We start from the raw sequence: 21,813 nt of genomic DNA, 5'->3' as shown, positions 1-21,813 counted from the left end.
TGTACAGATATTTCCCCTGACTGTAGGAAATCCTTGCTGACTTCCCTTTGGGAGAAAACGCAGCAATAACATCAAAAAGAACAAACAAACAAACAAACCTCAACAGCTTCAAGCTTCATCTAAAGTTTACAACACTCAACAGCTCAGTAATTTTGAGGTCTTTGGGGAAGTCCTCTAAAGTTAGAAGTGTCATAAAAAATTAGCCTATGATTTGTCAAGAATCCTGATCTCTGTTCATCTTGAGACTGGAAAGAGACAGGAAGACCAGGACAGTCTTACAGAGATTTAGCTTTGTGGCTGTCATGCTTTAAATATGCTTTCAGATGTCAGCTGTAATCGAAAGGTGACTCACATACCATGTTTGTATTCACCTGAGACAGACCTGCATTTCACGGAGGTTCATACGCCACAGACAGTATATCCAGCAGAGCCAGAATTACTAGATAGTTAATGCCCTCATAGATCCCTGGAGAGTAACTTTAGAAATCTCATTATCTTGACGGTTGTTATTGTTTAGGCAAAATTTACTTTCTGCAAAATGGTTTATAGTGATCTACTAGGTTCCTAGCGACTTTTTTAGTGGATCAAGTCTGGATCTTAGTTTGAGTGAAGTCTACAGCTTTTATAAAGAAAAGAACCATTTGACTGCAGGCCAGGCTCACACTCATTAACAAAGGGGGAAGGGTCAAAGGAGCAGTAAATAGGGTTTTACCCACATCCAAGTTCAGTATACATATCTCAGCCTTTCCCCCTTCTGGGTAACCAAGACCGCTCTTAAAATTTTTTGAATTTATGAAATCCATATACATGTATACCTCTTTATCTATAGTAAAACATTGGCAACCTATTGCCTGAACTCTAGACAACCGGTCTTTTTAGAGACAGGTTTCAGGTCTGCTTGCCCACAAATAATTTTGAAATACTATTCTTTACATCCAGAAACCTTTAGTAACCTCACGTTACCCACATGTATAAAGTGTGTAATCGTCTCACTTTCCCTAATGGATCTCTTAGGGAAAGCTTGCCGTCTGCGAACCCTTTGTTTCTGTCACCGAATATGCTGAGCTTGTTTCTTCTGAAGACCTCCTGTCTTCTCTACCAGTCTGATTTTATGGAGGTTCTTTGTCAAGACTCAGCTCCCTATGAACCTCCTCAGGGGAGCATTTCCCAGTTTCTAGCCTTTGCTAGAGATATGATTTGTTGGAACTCCCCAATACTGAAGATTGTGTAAAATCTCATCCACTGACACTCCTAAGGTCACTCAGGGGAACTTTCTAGACCTCTGTCTCCTGACTTTATCTCTTCTGTCCTCCTACAAAAGACTAAGTTGGGTCTAGGGTTAAGTCAAATTGCCTCTTAGGAAAAAAGCTGCAATTATTTAGTTTAGGTGCTTAATTCTGTACTATTATATGGGACTCTATATGAAAGCCCTGTGGTAGGTGCAAAATGAAGAGAGCGTCTTGTCCTTTTGTTCAGCAATGGTAGGGAAGCAAAGATTTTCTGGGTGCCTAGCTGTACACTGTGTCAGTGAGCTTCCCCCACTGTGTGCCGAGCTGTACTCTACCACTGAGCTTCACCTCCTCCTGCTAAAAAGCAGACATTTTGGTTGTGTCAATTTGTCAGGGATGCTGCAGATCTGCTTCTCAGTAGGTTGTTGAATAATCACCACTGTGGCCTTTGCCAGTCTCCAGGTTCTCTTAGGACTGTGTATATTTAAGGCTGAGAGCAAGTGTCTGGATGCCTGGAGGGCAGGATCCCTGTGAATTCATCTTAAGGCTTAAGAATTGATTTTTTTAAAAATAAAGTTGAAAATTATAGAAGCATGAATATTCAGGTAAATCACTTGAGGGTGGTGTGGTTATTTTGTGAACTTTTTGTTTCAGTGACAGATACATGTCTGGGCTTCATAAAATAAATGCATTTCTTCTCTTCTCAAAGGGTTTGAGGGCTGAAGAGATGGCTCAGCAGAGCACTTGTTGCTCTTGCAAAGGCCCCAAGTCTTGATTGCCACCACCTGAAGCATCTGTAACCCTGGATCCAGGAGATCCAACAGGCATGTATGTGATCCTAACTCAAGAAATCTAAATGACAGGTGACTGGTATATTCCAAAGCAGCATTTCTCATCCTTAAAACTAAAAAGATCAATTTTCAAAAGTTGAGATGTTTTTAATATGAAGGTGTTTATGATCACAAAAGTAAATTTCCACAGGTGTTGGTTAAACTGGTAAAAATTATGCTTCTGTCAATATTTAAATTTAGGATTTGTGAATAGAGCAGTTTACCGTACACAGCCCAGGCTGGCCTGGAACTCACTATATAGCCCAGGCTGGCCTGGAACCTGTCCTCTTGCCTTACCTTCTGGAGTGCAGGGATACCAAGCATGCACCAGCACACACAACTCTTCCTCCCTTTTCTTTGTTTGAGGTTGTAAAGCGGCAGGCTAGACTTATTGGACTGGGGTATGCTAGGGAAAAGCCAGAGTGAATATGGGAGTGGCCTGGAGTTAGAATACTTGGTCAGTCACCTGACTCTGGACAAGCCATTGACTTCACTGCCCCTCAGACACAATGTCATCTTTATTTTAAGGTAGATAATAACCCCCTATTAATTTGTCTAATGGAGTTGGTGGATGTGTAAATGGGATTGGAAAAAACAAACAAATAAAAAACATGTTAAAATCTTTTAAAATAAATTTAAACCCACAATCCTTTAAGGATTTGAGGCAGCTATGTGTAGAGATGTGAGGTAGCTTTATTATTGAGATGAGGACCTGAGCCACTATCCTATCCTAACTCTGCCCTCCAGCCATGGTTATGCAGTCATATGCAGTCATTCTGTCATACTTCACCTCTGCCTTGTGAGGGGAGGCGCGCCCAGCCGCTGAGCAGTTTTAACCACTGCACACATTGCAGGCGAGTTTCTCTCTGTGCACACTCCACTCATGCAGTGAGCAACCAGGGCCAGGGAGGGGGGGTTTGAAGCACCCAGTGCATCCATCTCATGGGAAGACTTTGAACTCACAAGTGAGCATTCATCCACCTTTGTCCCAGGGAAAAGTAGCCTTTCCTCAGTAGTTGTCTCCAGCTGTTCAAAGACCCATTTGGAATAAATAATAGTGTCTGGGGAAATTTTCTGAAGGAAATGACTACACTAACAATGTATTTTCTTCCCTGTCACACAGCTATGAGAGATTGCTTGGAGTCGTTTTATAATTGCTATTCCAACCTTATGAGACACTAACCTGGGTGAACAGTGATGCTTGTTGAAGCACAGTGTCTGAAAGGAAGAGGAATTCACCAGGACTGGGAAGGACACAGAGGCCAGGTACTGTGCTGCATAGAGAAGGAATGTAAAAACACTGTGTATAGGGCTCTTCTTGGGAAAAGAGTAGGCACACACATATGTTTACATTTCTGGTAGGACAGATGAGTAGACAGTGGCTTTCTGTGGAGGGACTGAATAAAACTTCCCTCCCTTTAGATTTTCTAACTGTCAATATATTTTTAAGTGTAAACAGGGTTTATTTGAGTTATAAAGATAATAGATAAATTTGCTTTTTTGTATTAGTATTATACTTTTAAAGCACTAGTGTTTCTAAAAGAACACTCAAAAACAATCAATATAAGAAGTTGACCCTAATAAAAACATGACAGATAAAACAATGTGTATTCTATATTTGTTCTTTAAGAATCTTCTCTCTGTAACCTGGCTGTCCTATATTCTCAGACTGCTGTCTCCCTCCCCACCCCCGACACACACAAACCGTGTCATCACCTCCCACCACACACACACATACACACATACACCATATGTTGGCTAAATTCATCTGGGGGATAAAGAGCAGAAAGGCATTTCTATTTATTAACTTTAAAAAGTAGATAAATAATTAATAGCCCAGGGAGTCCCTGCACAGATTCTTAGACAACAGGCCCTTTGGGCAGATTTCCTTATTCACAGTTCAAATGTGCTCTTTATCCCTCTGGCAGTATTATAACTCATAAATAATGAAAGGACAATTATGACTTAAGAAGTAAATTCTGGCTATTAAAAATATAGTCCATATAGAGATACTAGACTCGTAGATATTTAAAACTGAACATTTTGAAGCAGGTTTTTAAAAATTGAATGGGGCCTGGTGGTGAATTCCTTTAATCTCTGCAATCAGGATGCAGAAGCAGGAGGATCTCTCTTGAGTCAGAGACCAGCCTGATCTATACTCTAGGTCACCCACAGCTACCTAATGAAACTTGTCTCAAAAAATTATCTATCTATCTATCTATCTATCTATCTATCTATCTATCTATCTATCTGATTACTTTTATTTTAAAATTGCTAAGGGTCTGGGGAGATAGCGCAGCAGTTGTTCTTACAGAGGAACCCGGTTCTATTTCTACCACCCATGTCGTGGCTTACAACTGTAACTCCGGTTGCTGGGGACCTGACCTCCGAGGGAACCAGGTACACACATGCAGCAAAGCATACATACAACATGAAATAAAAAGCGTAACACGATTGCTGGATCTGTAGGCTCATCCAGAATTAGAACGATGATATTCTTGTTTTCTGGTGTCCAGTGGTTCTATTCTTTTTTTATCACTATAATTTATTTATTTTGTGTGTGATGAGGAGTGTATAGGTCAGGGACAGCCTCAGGGAGTCAGACTTCCCCTACCATGTAGATAATGGGCATAGAACACAGGTCCTCAGGCTTGGTGACAAGTGCCTTTATCCCCTGAGCCATCTTGACAGCCCCTGGTTCCATTTTACCCTTTCTTTCCTGTGATGAAAACTGTCCACAGCAGAACTTCCAGAATCATTAAGTGAGACTCTTGGCCAGGGATTGTTCTAAGTGGCATATATGCATTATCTGAGTTTACTCTTCTCAGCACCCTTATGAAATACAATTAGCCCCATTTTACGGGTGAAAAACTGAAACCCAGACAGGTTGAGATCACACAGTTTGTGTGTGGCAGAGCTGGGCACTCTTCAGATAGACTACTTTTCAGAGATAGATATTGGTAGACTATGAAAGGAAGCCATTGTTTAATTCCTTCAAGGTTAAAAGAACAAATAGAGCAAGTCCTATAAATTAATTTTTGTGCCTAGTCGTTTTGTGTATATGAAGCCTTGGTCTTTCGCCTTTGATGCCTGTCCCATTTCACTGGACTGATTGATAGTAAATCAGGGTACCACTGAGGGACACTGAAAGGTTTTTCTTCCTTCAGAAGCTGCCACAGAGGGTGGCTGCAGCACCTTTTTGAATATGCAGCTTGCTGGGCAGTGGTGGCGCACACCTTTAATCCCAACACTTGGGAGGCAGAGGCAGATGGATTTCTGAGTTGAGGCCAGCCTGGTCTACAAAATGAGTTCCAGGATAGCCAGGCTTACACAGAGAAACCCTGTCTCGAAACAAAACAAAACAAAAACAAAAACAAAAAAAGAAGAAGGAGGAGGAGGAAGAAGACGAGGAGGAAGAAGAGGAGGGAGAAGAAGAAGAAGAGGAGGAAGAGGAGGAGGAGGAGGAGGAGGAGGAGGAGGAGGAGGAGGAGATGCAGCTCACTTCTCCAAGGAACCCTGGTTGGAATGCAGATGTTCTGCCTGGTAGAGATTACACACAAAGCCAAATGTAACCTGTAGGCTTAACCAACCAGGACATTATACCAGAAAGTGACAAATGTGGGCAGAAAGGAATTTTCTTTCCCTATAAGTAAGAAATTCTCACAGTCGAAGTCTTCCTGAGAAACTGGAAGAAATTCCTGAGAATCAAGATGCCCTCACAAAGTCTACTTTGCATCTGCATCTGTCTCAACCCAGGTTTAGACTGAAGATACTGGAGTTGCAAACAGCCAGACTAGATTCATTCAGGAATTCATAGTTGTTTTCTTACTGTTAGCACTTCCAGGCAGGTCAGCTTGCAGAGGAGGTCACAGACACTTGTCTGAGATGAAGTTACTTGACATAAGCTTGATATATAGGGTGATATGTAGCCTAGGCCAGCTCCAGGAAGCTGTGGGAGCTGCTGTTTAGGGAAGGCAGCTAGGTTGCTCAGAGCCTTTAGATTGGTGCACATCCCAAAGAAGGTGGCTGTCTTAGTGTGTTTTTTTTATTGCTATAATAAAAACCATGATCAAAAGCAACTTGAGGAAGAAAGGATTTATTTTATCTTACAGCTCATAGCCCATCATTAAAGGAAGGCTGGGCAGGAGCCTGGAGGCAGGAGCTGAGGCAGAGGCCGTGGAGGGATGCTGCCTACTGACTTGCTCAGGTGGCTTTCTTACACTCCCAGGACCACTTGCTCTGGAGTGGCACTGTTGCCAGAAGTCTGGGCCCTTCAACATCAGTCATTAAACAAGAGAACACGTACCACGTAAGTTTGTCTACAGTCCAGTCTAATGGGGGCATGTTCTCAATTGAGGCTATTCTCAGATACTAGCTGTGTCACATTAAACACAGACAGATAAACTGTAGCCAGCACAGGGCAATATTTTTTGTCATGTCTGGATGAGCTCTCTAAGAAAAGGCACTGGTTTATGTTTTTTCTTCTATTTCAAACATTTTGAAAATGGATAGAGGGAAAGATGCCATTAAAAAAGAGTTTATTTTTAGTTTGTGTGTATGAGTGTTTGCTTGCAAGTATGTATGTGCACTATGTGTGTGTCTAGTACCCTCAGAGGCCAGAAGACAGTGTCTGAAGACATAGACAGTTGTTAACTCCCTTGTGAGTGATAGGAACCAAATTCTAGGCCTTTGTAAGAGCAGCTAGTGCCGGGCGGTGGTGGTGCACGCCTTTAATCCCAGCACTTGGGAGGCAGAGGCAGGCGGATTTCTGAGTTCAAGAGTTCGAGGCTAGCCTGGTCTACAGAGTGAGTTCCAGGACAGCCAGGACTACACAGAGAAACCCTGTCTCGAAAAAGCCAAAAAAAAAAAAAAAAAAAAGAGCAGCTAGTACTCTTAACTGCTGAGCAGTCTCTCTAGTCTCTCTAGTCTCTCAATACTCTTTCTTCTTTTTAATTTTGGGTTTTTCTTAGACAGGGCTTCTCTATGTGGTTCTTCCTGGCTGTCTTGGAACTCATTTTGTAGACTAGGCTAGCCTTGAACTCACGTAGACCTACCTGCCTACCAAGTACAGGCACTAAAGGCATGTGTCACCACTGTCTGCCTGCCTTGCTTACCTTTCCTTTTTTCTTTTCTTTCCTTCCTTCCTTCCTTCCTTCCTTCCTTCCTTCCTTCCTTCCTTCCTTTATTATTTATTTATTTATTTATTTAGTTAGTTAGTTATTTATTTCGAGACAGGATATGACTATGTAACTATGAAGCCCTGCTGGTCTACAGCTTGTTACGTAGGCCAGGCTGGTCTCAAGCTCATAGAGTCACAGAGATACACTGGCCCCTCCTTCCCTGTGCTAGGGTTAAAGAGAGCCCCATCACCCCTTGTTTTTCGTCTTTTTCTTTTTTTAGATTCAGTACTATGAACTGAATCTAGGGTCTAATTCATGCCAGGCAAGTATTCTACCACTGAAGTCTATTCTTCAGCAAGGTTTATTTATTTATTTTTTTTATTTTGAGACAGGATCTCTCTGGTTTGTACAGGCTGGCCTTGAATCCACTCCATAGCCTAGTTAAGCCTTGAACTTGAGATCCTTCTGCTTCAGCCTCCTCAGTAGTCTGCTTTTGTAGAATGCTGGAAATTGGGTTCATTTCCCATTAAGCAAAAAAGCAAAAAAGAAACTATTGCCATAGTCCCCTTACGACACCTAAACAGTTAACAGCCCCTTAATTATCATCAAATGTGCAGTTAGTGTTCAGAATTCCTCCAACAGCCACAATTCTTTTAAACAGTTGGCTTGTATGAAGCAAGATCCAAACAAGGCCCACACATCACATTTCTTTGAAGTAGTAAGTCTCTCTGTCTTTTTTAGTAATGATTTTAATTAAAGTACCATATATAGAGAGTAGTATATAAATCCTTAAGTGTACAACTCGGTTTTTTTTCCTTCAAGTGAATATGTATGCAACCATCACCCAGTCTGTGAAGTAGCGTTGCCCAGATGCTAGTAGTAAATAGTTGTAGCTTCAGCTGGCGCTTCTCTTGTGACTAGTGTTGAATGTGTATACGCACATAAACATGTATGTTTGTTTTGCTGTTAGCACATGCTCATTTTCTCCTGTGAAGTCTTTTTTTTTTTACTACCTACCTCCACCCCCACTTTTTTCTGTATTTTTATTCTTTCTTTTTTTTGAGACAGGATCTTACTACATAGCTCTGGTTGGTTTGGAACTCGATATGTAGTCTAGGCTGTGAACTCTGAGACCCTTCTGCCCTTGCCTCCCAGGTGCTGGGATTAAAGGGATGTGCCACCATGTCCAGCCCTTATTCCTGTCCTTTTAAAACTGTTACCTGTTACCTTATGGATCTTATTAACTTGTGAAGTTAAAAATACATATTATTTTTATTTTATGTTTATTCTGTCTTCATGAATGTCAGGGCACCACATATGTGCTTGGTATCCACAAAAGATGGAGTTGTGTGCTGGATCTCCTAGGACTGAAGGTACAAACTTCATGTCAGTACTGGGAATCCAACCCAGGTCATCTGGAGGAGCAGTGCACACTCCTCCCAATTGGTGTGGTTCTTTTTATGTTCTTTTTCTTTTTTTAAAGCAAGGTCTTATGTAGCCTATGCTGGTCTTTAACTTCCAGTGTAACTGAGGATGACTTTGAATTCCTGATCCTCCTGCCTCCGTTTCTTGCATACTAGGAGTAGTGCTAGAGTTGCATTGTGAGCCACCTGGTTTGGTTTTGGGTGGTGCTGGGGTCTAACCCCGGGGTTACTGCATGCTAGAAGAGATGGACAGCAGCCCTATTCCGGGAGTCCTTTGTATGCTCTGGGTTTGAGTACTTTTGTAGATTTCTTCTCCCACAGTGTGACTTGCTTACACTTTTAATGAACTCTTGATGAATTCTTAATTAAGTTCAGTTAATCTCTTGTTCCTATAATGGATTTTTTTTTAATGTTTCACTTTAGAAGGTATTGCTATGTCCTCAAAGGTATGAGGACAGCCTACTACAGTGTCCTCTAAGCTCAGTGTTTTCTCCTTTTTTGTCTGCATCCTTTATGGACTGACTTTTGGGGAGCAGGGGGCAGGTGTGAGTTAGGAACTCTACAGTTCCAGCTGAACATACCATGCTTTTAGAAGAATCTTTGCCCTGTGTCTTTCAGTGCAGTCATGTCATAAACTAGGGGCCAGCACATGCTTGAGCATGCTTCTAAATACTTCTTTATTTCACGGGTGTGCGCTTGTATTTCGGCAGTCACTGGCAGAAGTCTGTGCCCTGCCGTTCTGACCCGTGGTTGTAGTTGTCTTAAGTTTTGCACCTAGTAGCATGGGTCTCTCCACTGGTTTTCCTTTAAGATTGTCTTGGTTATTCTTAGTCCTTTGTGTTTCCTATGAAATATAAAATCGCCTTGTTAAATTACCACAAAAACATGTTTGGATTTGATTGCAATTGTAATAATACATCTGTAGGTCAATTTGGTAAATAGGTTTCTTTATAATGTTGAATCTTTATTTAAGAAATGAAAAGTGTCATGGCACACGCCTTTAATCCCAGCACTTGGGAGGCAGAAGCAGACAGATCTCTGAGTTTGAGGCCAGCCTGGTTTATGGAGAGAGTTCCAGGACAGCCAGGACTACACAGAGAAACCCTGTCTCTAAAACCCCACCACCACCACCTCCACCTCCACGATCACCTCTATCACCTCCACCACCACCACCTCCACCACCCTGACAAAAGAATATGGATTATTTCTCTGGTTTTATTGGTTTCTTCCTCCTTTTGTTTGTCTTCCTCCTTTTTCTTTGTTCTTATTTTTTGACTAAGTATTACTATAGAGCCATGCTCTCAGGTACCAGGATTTTAAGTATGTATCCCTATGCCTGGCTCTGTATCTTTTTTTTTTAAACACAGTCTTTACTTTTTCTTTTATTTATTATTGTTTGTATAGAAGAGGGACATATGCAGGTATGCCAAGATGTGCATGTGGAGGTCAGAGGACAACTTATCCAAACGGATCCTCCTCTTCCACCTTTCTGTGGGTTGCAAGAATTAAACTCAGGCCATTGGACTTCGGGGATCAGCAGCTGAGCCATTCTGCTAACCCCACACTTACGCTTCTCCTGGGTGCTTTGTGACTTTTCTATACAGGAATCTCACATCTTCTGTTGGATTTGTTCCTATTTACTGGTTAAATGGTATCCTATTGGATGTTCATTTTCTTTTCCCTGTCTGAGTGTTAGGCTGTGGACAGGCACTTCATCATCAGGACACATTAACAGCCTGTATCAGACCTGGATTTCAATCTTGACTAAATGTATTTCAACAGTTTGTAATTTTTTCCCACTGCCAGTCTTCAGTACAGCTGGTGCCTGATTCTTCTCAAAGCTTCGGCCTTCAATTCCCCCTTTAATGAGGTTGAGAGGAGAGACTCTGGGGTCTGTTGGGGATTGTGGAGGACTGCAGTGGGCCAAGTGCATCCTGAGGGAGCCGGGGCCAGGCTAAACTCACCTGACCCAGGTCAAGTTTTAAGAAAGGGAGAATGTCATAGTGTGTGTCACTGGTGCCTGTCTCCTAGCCTGCGATGTGTGGACTTCTGTCTTTTTTTGGTCTTCTGGAAGTAGGTGTCATGAGAAGGAGTGGGAGGGCACAGGTGAAAGGTTGGCTGTCTCAGTGGTAAATTCAGAACACTAAGGATATAAGCTGTTCATTATCCCCTTGGATACTACAGAAGAAAGAAGGACATTGGCTTTTACTTCCTGATGAACTCCTAGAGCTTTGGTGCCTATGGCAGGACCCACCAGAGGACTTCCAAGACCATGGGTACCATGGTAGTACCATAGTGGCTTGTGTTTACTGAGTGCCATGTTCTGGGTATTTTTAAATCTACATTATGAATAGTATTATGAATAGTAATACGTTTAATCATTGCAGTTACTCTTGTAAGGTAGGCCAGTTAACATTGTTCTTTTGAAAAGGAATAATGTGTATGCATCTGTGTGAGAGTATGCCACATATGTTGTGGTGCCCAGCATAGGGCACTCCTAGGGCTGAAGTTATAGGCAGTTGTGAGCTATCTGACATAGGTACTGGGAACTGAACTCAGATCTTCTGCAAAAGCACTAAGAACTCTCGACCACTGAGTCGTCTCTCCAGCTCCCAATATTCATCACCTAAATTTTTTTATCTTACGTACATTGGTGTTTTGCCTGCATGTGCGTCTGTGTGAGGGTGTTGGATCCCCTAGAGCTGGAGTTATAGACAGTTGTGAGCTGCTATGTGGGTGCTGGAAATTGCACCCTGGTTCTTTGGAAGAACAGCCAGTGTTCTTAACCACTGAGCCATCTCCCCAGCCCCTTCTTCATTTTTTTTTTTTAAGATGGAGGCAGAAACTGCACCTTAGAAAGGCTAATGACCAAATCACATAACTCATAAATGGCAACACAAGTATTCAAACCCAAGGTGGCAGGTCCCAGAGCCCATACTGCGCAAATTAGATGAGCTTGTGTGGCAGCTGTAGATGTAGGCCGGAGGAAGAGGAGGGGAGTCAGGGATCTGTGCAGTGTGTCTGTTCAGACAGCCTACTGTGTGTGCTCTGAACTTAGTTAGTGGTTGTGAGGTGTCTTGTGAGGGTCGTTAGGAATATCTCGCACCTTGCATTGGGCTGAGACTGTACAGAGGTCTAAGAGCAACTTTATGATTACACTAGAACAGCACCTAAGATAGAAGACAGGTACTTTCAACATTGACTGAAGTTGGATGGAGAGTTGGGTGGACAGAAGGCTCCATTTGGCAAATGCCTGCAAGGTCATGAGACATGTGAGGTAATCCTAGCTTAATTGTTAGGTCAAATTTAGAGGAGAAGTGTTAACATCCATTGATTTATCAGTTTTATCACCTTAAGATTTCCTTGAACTAACTGGAAGCCTGACTTCTGGTCTTTTGTTTCTCCGAGGTTACAAGCATGTCTATATTTAGATCAATAGTCACGCTTCTGTGGTGATGGACCAGTATGTGCCTCCAGAAACGGCTGTGAGCTGAAACCGCATGTGTGTCCTTAGCAGAGAAGTCATCAGCTCTGTAGGTCTGGCATAGCCTCGCCAGAGGGACTGCTGCACAGACTCGCTTAGCAGATAAACAAGCTCTGTACCCGGCACATAGTTGGCCACTTAGGCCAGTATCCACCCGCTCCAGAAGCCAGGGGCTCCGTCCCACTGTATCACAAACAGGATAGACCTAGAGATTCAGAGCCTTTTATTTTGAGGAAAACATCAAAGTTTCTCCCACTGACATAAAGCAGACAGGGGAAGTTTCTTTCCCCTTACCCTCTTGCTCCCTCCCACATGTCACATGTCGCTGAGCTCTGTTGACTTGCCTCCTTTTGAGCTCTTGATCCCACTCTTCTCTCCTGTCATCATTGCCATTAATATTTTGCATTTTTTTTTGCTAATTTGGATTAGACAACAGCCTCCTAAGTGCTTTGTGCTTTTTTTCTAATCAGTTGCCTTTACTGCTACCAAAATCATCATAATAAGGAATAAAGCAATGTCACTTAGAACTATTTGGATGGTTCTCCACACATATAAGCCACAATCCAATGTCCAGAGTCTTAGAAGTTGGCCTCTTTTTTATGGCTCTCTGTCCCTCACACCAGCTACACCAGATCTTCTGCGGCCCTGTGCTTAAAGTTTGTGCATCTGTTGTGATTTTCCTCACATGATGATTTCTAAATTTCTGTGGCGGTTGTCCTCAGAATCATCTTGGGAAGAAGCAGTTCTCTTACCCTACCAAGGTCTGCCTTTGAGGAAGGCCTTACTGCAGTCTCAGTCCATCACAGGTACCTTGCAGGCATTTGCCAAATGGAGCCTTCTGTCCACCCAACTCTCTGTCCAACTTCAGTCAATGTTGAAAGCACTTGCCTTATATCTTAGGTGCTGTTCTAGTCCCTGGAAATACGTGGTGAATAAGACAAACTCTGAGTTCCTAAGGAGCTTGTATTTTTATAAGCTCATATCTCATTCATATGTAAATGCTCATTTTAGATTCTGTCTTCTAAGGAAGACCCAAAAACAAAGAAGAAGGAAACAGGAAATACATCACATGGTGTGTGGTGCTAAGCTGAGACTTTAAGTTGGGTCCCATGACGCAGATGTTTTGTGTTGGATGGTTAGGTAGGGCCTCTCTCAGTGACATCCTGAAGGCTGAGATCTGCATCAGCTGCTCTCAAGATAGGGTTAGAGAGCATGCCAGGCGGAGGGCGGAGGACTACACAGAGGCTTTAGAAAAAGCACAACCCAGCTTTTAGAACAAGCACCCTAGTTACCCAAAAGACAGGCAGGAACAGAGCAGAGTGAGAAAATGCCTCTAGGGCGTTGAGAAGTGAACTCGTAGACTGCACTTGGTTTGGGGACGGAAGGTAACCATTCTTTAAGACACTGCTATCTTGCTGGCAGTTGCTAATAGCAAAATAAAAAGATCTTGTTGTTCCTAACTGATGCACAAAGCTCTCAGGAATGAGCGTTCCACATGCCTTCTTCCCGTCACTTACAGTTCTCATGTCAGAAAGGCCCAAGTGAAGAAAGCACCGGATTATAATTCACATAAGTTTCCACCATTCCTTGGGCCTTTTTTTGCCTAAGATCTATGATTAATAAAACCACGAGAAAACGAATACTTTCCTTTGTTCTGCTTACTGTATCTGCTCCAGTGAGAAGTCTCCATTTTAATATCTCTATTTCCTTCCTATGTTCTTTGTAAAACAGGGAATCATTCCCTCCATCCAGTTCACTTATGTGCGGGCCAAGCCATGTGCTTAATACCCACACCTCCATGGGCTTTGTCTGGATTTCAGATCACATGAGCCTCTCCTCTCCTAGTATACTTGGCCCCTGACAGAAGTCACTAAGTGACAGAGACAAAGGATAACACTCATGCCAGGTGGGCTGACATGAGCTGCCAACCAGGAGGCCCAGCTTGGGGGAAGCTGTTGGTCAGATTTGCTCTGAGTCACATTCCTTTGAATCTTTAGAATTTGCCTCAAAATGCCCAAGAGGGTCTGCCACATGGAAGGAGGTTTATACTCAGCAGTGCCATGCCAATGGGTGGTAGGTGTCCTCTAGACCTGGACTGATGAAATCGCGTCTGTCCCTGTGGTCCTGTTAACCAAGCGTTTGCCGCACCCAGGCTGTGTCTGTGCTGTGGTGCAGAGTTCAGGTTTTGTTTCTTTTCCCTTCTACCACAGCCCTAGATTGACTTATGGGAATTGATGTCCTCAAAAGATTTGTTCATTCAAACTCTATAGTCATTAAGGATTGGAAGGCATTTTGGACTTGTAAACTTTTGAGACAAGGCAGTTGAGGTACAAAACAATGATGTGTCTTGCTCAGGGGAAGCGTGGGCTGGTATCAGAGCTGGATCTACCAGTCTTAGGCTCTTAGTTTCCAGGGAGGTGGTTCTGTTTCCACTCATAGTGCTGCCAGCCCATAAAGACACATAACAGAGTAGTGAGCAGATGAAAACAGCCGGAGTCCAGATGAGCTAGTGGGCATGGCGGGGGTGGGGTGGGAGGTGGGAGGTGGGAGGTGTCATACCTACAACCCCAACAGGATAAGGGAGGGTAAAGAGTTCAAGGTTACTCTTGGCTGTGTAGTAAGTTTGAGACCAACTTCAGCTACTTGAGACAGTCTCTCTGTCAAAAAGAAAAAATAATTTGGATTTCTGGTTTCTCTCGTCAAAGACTTGAGTACAAATTTCTGCAAGGTCAATGACTGATGTAAACAGAGGCCCTTAACAGGTGATGTATGCTTCTGTTCACCTCAGTCTCCACTACTCCCTGTTGCCTCAGAATGACTGTCAACTGGTATTTGTGGCTAAGCTTTTGTATTTCTGATGGCCAGAGTAAAACGAAAGTGATCTATTTCTTCATCGTGTCTCTATTAAATGTGGGCTGACTATATTTGGAGAAGAAGTGGATATTTTAGAAAGCACAGTGTTTTGTGGCTAGAAGAACATAGGATAGTTAGGATACTGGTGTGAGTACAGCTATCAAGCACCTATAGGTGCTGGAACTTGTGACTGTCATTAATCCACTGCACCATGATCAGAAGAGAGAATCTGAGCACTTATGTATTTTCACCATGAGGTCCTTGACAAGTTTTGAGAGCTTTTTTTTTTTTTTTGGTTTTTCGAGACAGGGTTTCTCTGTATAGCGCTGGCTGTCCTGGAACTCACTCTGTAGACCAGGCTGGCCTTGAACTCAGAAATTCACCTGCCTCTGCCTCCCGAGTGCTGGGATTAAAGGCGTGCGCCACCACCGCCCGGCGTTTTGAGAGCTTTTATCATAGCATGGGAGGGAGAAGAGGAATGGAACAAGGAGAAGCAAGGCCTTCTCCTCTGCCTCTCATCCCAGGCCGTTAAGACCTGAGGTCAGTTCATTCAGACCCTGGATAGATAGGGCTATCCAAAAGCAGCGTAGTGAGCATCAGAATTTAGATAGGATTGGCTCAAGCTGTTCTATTGTGATCCAGCCAAAATCACAAGGAAAAGTGTCAAAAGGAATGCACTGTGCTACTCTGAGAAGCAGAGGGCACCTGAACCGTCCTGCTAACATGGCTCTTGGAATAAAAGATGCTTTGCTCTGCCCATCCAAATCTGAGTACTGATGTTTATGGGCCAGTTTTATGGGTAAGGGTTCCCCTCCTCCCATCTCTGCTTCTATCTTTCCTTTAACTCCTCCAACTAATATCTCTTTCTAAAACCCGGGGGGCTCTGTAAAGTTAAAAACAATCCAGCTGCATTGTATTGGATGGAATTGAAATGTACCGAGCCACACGGGGAGGAGGGAGGTCGCCCTCTCCTCTCCACTGGTGTGGTTGGTTTGCTCTTCTCCTGGCAGGTCAGGGGAGCTCAAGCAGAGACCTGCTAAGGAACGCATCCTTCTCCCTCGCTGTTGTTTGCAGGGCAAATTTGTCACCACTTCAGAAGCTGTTTGGCTGTAGGTGAGGAAAGCCACCTGCCCGTGTGGGAGGGATACTCGTGACCTGAGCATTTAGCCTGACCTCCTTGTGTGCCAGGCTGGCGTCTGATGCAGGAAGTGCTGTTTTTGTATGTTCACCTCAGCAATTTCCTGACTCACTTGCTAGAAAGGGACACACCCCATGGTCCTGCAGAGGGAACTTTGGAGGTTGCAAAGCTGGCCTTTGCCTGGCTGACAATGGGGCTTGGAGGTGGAGTCCTTTAAGGAAGGATTAGCAGAGGATGGAGCTATTGTCATTAGGATGCCACATGTGACAAAACTCAACATGACCGCCCACCTCTTGGATGATTCACAGGCCTGAAACATGAGTAACTTAGAGGGTGGGCAAGCAGGTATTTGGTTCAGTAGGGCGGGGCTGAATCCCTTCCTCTCCCCTCAGCACCCACTGCTCCCTTTCTAAAGGATCTGGAAGCCTGGAGGTTTCAGGTCCAGATGAACCTGTGAGTCTCTCTTGGCCTGTGGAACCCTTGTCATTTGAATGGTTCAATGAAGTGGCGCTTATGACTGAAAGTGAGGCATTTCAGAGGTCTGGATACTCTCTGGCTTTCCAAGCATCTAGCTGGTTCAGTATTATCCAGGGGTTACTAAGCAGTTGAAACAGTGGCTAACAAGGGGAACAGCTGGATTGGCTCCACCTGGAACACATTCTCAGGACCCACCGTCAGGACTGGAGTGGGGGTGACATTACAAGAGGTTCTTCTTCTCACACGTCATGCATCACATGTGATAGCCTAAAGGAGGAGGGGATCCTTGTTGCCATTCCTCTGCAAGCCACATCAAAACAACAGCTACTGCCCCACTTGGTAAGTTACTGTCCATCCCAAAGTATAAGGATCATTTCATCTCCTTTATATTATTCCATGAAGCATTGGCTTGTACATTATGTATGGGACATCAGACATCCTGTATAATCTTATTTGACTGTGAATAGAACCTATGTTTTAATAATAACCAGCATTTTTACTATGTGTATGGCATCAAAGATGTGTCATTTTAAATTATGTATATAGCTTTTAAAATGTGCAGTGACTAAAATAATTATGGTTGCTTCATGCAGCCTATATAGGATATGCCAGTTTAGCAGATGTGGACTCTCAACTCCCGTAAAAAGGTCATCTTAACTTGCCTGTCAGGAAGCATGGAAGTCACATCTCAAATAGGACAGGAGTGATTATTGCCTGAGAAGAGCAGGACTCTTCTTACATCCCCCTCCATCCCACCAGCCCCTGCCCCTTCCACAGGCATATGGAGAAGAAAGTCCTGCTGCAGCATGTAATGGGTCTGAGTTCTGTGTGAATCTTTCCATCATTCCAGGTCCAGAAGTGGGATGTGGTCCAAGGAAGCCCTAGACAGATGCTTACTGGGACACCGTGGAATGATTTGCCTGCCTCTTTGAGACATTTCTGTTGTTCTCCGCTAGGGTGCATTATGCCTTCCCAGGGTGAGGTCTCTCCTGCTGGACCTTCTCTGTGTCCTGTCCCCCTTTGGTTGCTGGCAATCTAAGCTTGCTCCCAGGAGTCTCTCTGTATCCCACAAAGTGTCAGCTCCACAGAGCAGGGTACCCTTGGCTAGTCAGGAGGAGCAAGGGAGAGCAGCAGTGTAACTCCCTTGGAACAGCAACCTGAGAGTTGTGAATGGGGTACCCTGGTCCTCCCTAAAAGGGTTAGCACTTCTCTCCCAGCATCTGGAGATGGCAGCCTGGGCCTGGACAGGAAGTGTGTGCTGAGTCAACTAGGAAGTGGCAAGAGCTGGTGTTCTGCTTACATAGAGCTCTGTCTACCCAGAACTCGATGTTCCTCCTGAAACAGGATGGTATGGCCGAGTCCCGTTACCCAGCTTTGGACAGGAAAGGTCTTGACTTAGAAAAGCAGCCTTGCAATGACAGGAAGGCCGACCATGTTTGTGTTTCTCACAGAGATTTGATAGTTTTAAACAGACCTGAGGGAGGCCAGCTGAGTGTGTGTGCATGGCCTGTCACCGCAGTGTTTTTCCTGAGGATCCCTCTTCTGGACTACCTCTAAGCCAGCCGGTGAGACACTGGGCCAAAGGGCCAATGCAGCTGCCTGGGGAGGAGTCACCCACAAGGTCTGTGGACACAGTCCTTCTTGTAACTTTCCAGTGCTCCAGGATTCCGACTGGCCGTTCTGACACCTGGTGGTCATTTCAAAAATTGCACTCTGGAGGAATTGTCCATTTTTATTGTTTTTAGCTGCTTTAGCTTTCTGCTTCCAAAGTTCAATATAAATAAGATGGACCGTATACATTAGCAGTCATTACTGTTACTAAATGAATTATTATAAGTACAATTCTTGCAAATGCGATCAACAAAATATACTCTTGTGGAATATTCTGGGAAGATAAACCAGAAACTCTATGACGGTCTCCAGGGAGTAGTGCTGTGGGACGAAGGAAGATTCATTTTGCTTTATACACGTGCTTCTCTCTGAAATGTATTTTAATTATTTTTCAGTTTTAAACAATTTTCTCGAGCTGGGCGGTGGTGGCGCACGCCTTTAATCCCAGCACTTGGGAGGCAGAGGCAGGTGGATTTCTGAGTTCAAGACCAGCCTGGTCTACAGAGTGAGTTCCAGGACAGCCTGGGCTATACAGAGAAACCCTGTCTCGAAAAACCAAAAAGAAAAAAATTTTTTTTTTCTCTTAGTGCTAGGCATAGTGGCATACCCCTTTAATCCCAGTACTGTGGAGGCAGGTGGATCTCTGTGTTCGAGGCCAGCCTGGTCTACAAAGTGAGTCCAGGACAGCCAGAGCTACACAGGGAAACACTGTCTCAAAAAAACGTGTGTGTGTGTGTGTGTGTGTGTGTGTGTGTGTGTGTGTGTGTGTGAATTTTCTCTTTTAGGTTTATTATTTCATGTTTATGGGTATTTTCTTTGCATGGAGTCATGTGCACTATGTGCATGCCTGGTGCCTATGGAAGTCAAGGGAGAGCATCAGACCCCCAGGAACTGGAGTTACCCGTTGTTGTGAGTGCTGTGGGTGCTGGGGATTCACCCTGGATCCTCTGCAAGAGCAGCCAGTGCTCTTAACGGCTGAACCATCATTCTGGCCCCCGAGTTTTATTTTTTTGGGGCAAAGTCTCTCTCCATAACTCTGGGTGTCCTGAACCCACTCTGTAGTTCAGGCTGGGCTCAAACTCAGAGATGTGTCTACCTTTGCCTCCTGAGTTCTGGGATTCAAAGTGTGTGCCACTGCACCCAGCTAACATCTGTTTCAATCAAAGGTAGGTAATTACAGTTAAGAGCTGACCCAAAGTCTCGGATTGTTCCTTCCAGGTTTAAAGGGACAGCATCGTCGGGCTGAGCCTACTCTCATTCGCTAACAGCAGCAGAGCATTGCAGAGCTGAGCAGGACACAGCAGCTCCTGGGAGTCCTGGGGTCAGAGAGCCAACAAGACACTTCATTCTCACATAGATCCTCCCACCTGCTGTCCCACCACCATCCTCCAGGATGTCTCACCTATATGAGTATGTGGACACATTAATGCATTTTTAAGATCATGGCCATAGATAGGAAGGCTTCTTTCTTTTTCTGCCCATAGCCTAGAAACAGGGTGGCTTTGTGTGCTCACTGCCCGCTCACTGCACGTGTTCAGAGGAGGTGAAGGCATTTGAGGCTGAGCATCAGTGCAGGCTCCCAGGGCCAGTTCTCACCACCGCACAGGGCCAGTTCAGGCCACAGCACAGCAGAGATGCTGTTTTTGCAGTAGCTAGGGAAAGAGGGAAAGAGAAGCCTTAGCATCCAAAGATGGGGTCCTCATCCCAGAACTGCCCAGCACTGTGCTGTTTCAGATCCTCCCTGTTTCTGAGTCTGCCCTGTCTCAGGCTCCAATTAGCTGGCCTGGTGCTTCTTACTTACTTACTTACTTACTTACTTACTTACTTACTTACTTACCTGGCTCTCTGATTCCTCCTTACTTGCAGCCTATCACCTTAGGTGATCAAACACCCCCTCCTAGCTTCCTACTGCCACTCAGAACACAACTTCTGCAGCTATCATGTGACCTCGAAGATGGAAATCACTTGCTAGAGAAGACAAGGCAGAGACCCTGATAACTTCAAAGAGCCAACCAAATAGTGCCTAACTCTTGGTCCTTGTAAAGTGAAGAGAGTAAATCCTTGCATGTAAACAGCTAGATTTTTTTTTTTCTGTTGCATGCAGCTGAACCTGATTATAACAGACAATGCGGTAGCTGAGTGTTTTTCTGTTCTCATCTATACTTGCAAAAGAGCAGAAATAACTTGACTTATGACTGAAGTCTCTTCTGGGACCTTCCCTCTGGTGGAGTTCTGCACACACTGTAAAATCTATATGTGCTAGCTTTCTTACAGTTACTGAATTTGAAGTCTTTCTTAGGATGGGAGCAGGGTGAAGCTGGACTTTCACTAGCTGTTTAAACTTGGAGGCAGGATGAAGAGGGCTGATAAGGATTCCGAGTGGGGAGACAGGCTGCTCTTACTGCCTTTGTGAAATGCACATTTGGAGTCTGCAAAGCCCTGGTGAGGAGCTCAGAGAAGCAGGATAGGACCATGCTTTTGGTTCAGTTTCCTAGCACATCCTGGATGGAAAGAGGAGGTGAAGTTAGAATCACATGGTCTTGATCCTGGAGCCACCCTTTAGAGTTACTGGAGCATAACTGACAGGCAGCAAACTATGCATGCTTAAAGTATATAAGCTGACATTTTTCCTTATGTATATGGGAACATATCAATATAGCCAATAAAGTGTTTATAATCATTAGTCCCAAAAGTTTACTTAAGCCTCTTGTAATACGTCACCCATCCCATGGCAACTAGTGGACTGGCTGCCCTCTATGACTGTGAATTAACATGCATTTTCTTTTTTAATTTTTTGAGATTATAATTACATCGTTTCCCCCTTTCCTTTCTTCCCTCCAAACCCTCCCATACCCCTCACTTGGGTCTCTTTCAAATTCATGGTCTCTGTTTCTATAATTGTAGTTACATACTGAGTGTGTGTGTGTGTTTATTCCTAAATGCAACCTGCTCAGTGTGTCTAATATTACTTATATGTTTGTTATGTTTCCTGGGTTATTATAGCATCATACAGAATAGTCCACTGCCCTGAAAACCCCTTATGCTTATGTTTAGCACATTTGTCTGTTTATTGTTGAGACAAGGTCTCACTATGCCATCCTTCTGGCCTGAAGCTACGTAGACCTGGGTGGCCTCAAACTCACTGAAGTTTGTCTGCTTCAGTTTCCTGCATGCTGGGATTAAAGGGTGAACCAACATACCAGACCTGTGCTCAACTTTTAAAGAAACTTCTTAAGTATTATTGTAAAGTGGCCAACTGTGTGAGTACACGGCTCTTCCACAGTCCTTCTTGTTTGCTTGCTTGCTTTCTGAGGTGCTAGGGATCAGCCGCCGGTCTTTCGCAGTTGAGGTGTGAGCTTACGTAGAGCTGCTCACTGCCACGGAGCTGCACATGCAGCCTCCTCTGTAGTATTTAACAACATTTGGGGTAGCAAGACTTCTTAATGTTAGTCGTGTGATGCAGTTTAATTTTGCTTATTTGCCATGTGAATGGGAGTATCTGAAGTAGATGGTAAAAAAGATTTTCTTAAATCTCTGGCCCATTTTCACATACAAGTCCTTCCTCGGGTATTTGCTGCATGAAGATTTTCTCCTGTCTCATCCATCATCTTCATCTTCATTCTCTGAGCACTACATTTTTTTTTCCT

At 44.0% G+C, this 21,813-nt stretch overlaps 1 long non-coding RNA gene across 2 annotated transcripts in view; it reads left to right on the top strand.

Annotated features, from left to right (window-relative positions):
- LOC114640422 overlaps positions 1–20,849 on the top strand; it is a 21,888-nt gene extending 1,039 nt beyond the window's left edge. For both annotated transcript variants that reach the window (XR_003714138.1, XR_003714139.1), the window contains 4 exons: positions 1,939–2,057; positions 3,183–3,325; positions 6,172–6,368; positions 19,385–20,849. This is a non-coding gene — a long non-coding RNA (uncharacterized LOC114640422). The remainder of the gene's footprint in view (positions 1–1,938; positions 2,058–3,182; positions 3,326–6,171; positions 6,369–19,384) is intronic.
- Positions 20,850–21,813: the final 964 nt, after the last annotated feature.

The sequence above is a fragment of the Grammomys surdaster genome, unplaced genomic scaffold (genome assembly GCF_004785775.1).
Source record: "Grammomys surdaster isolate TR1022 unplaced genomic scaffold, NIH_TR_1.0 125808, whole genome shotgun sequence".
Taxonomy (NCBI): domain Eukaryota; kingdom Metazoa; phylum Chordata; class Mammalia; order Rodentia; family Muridae; genus Grammomys; species Grammomys surdaster.
Note: the sequence above shows the minus strand (reverse complement) of the source record. Positions and strands in the feature narration are given on the sequence as shown.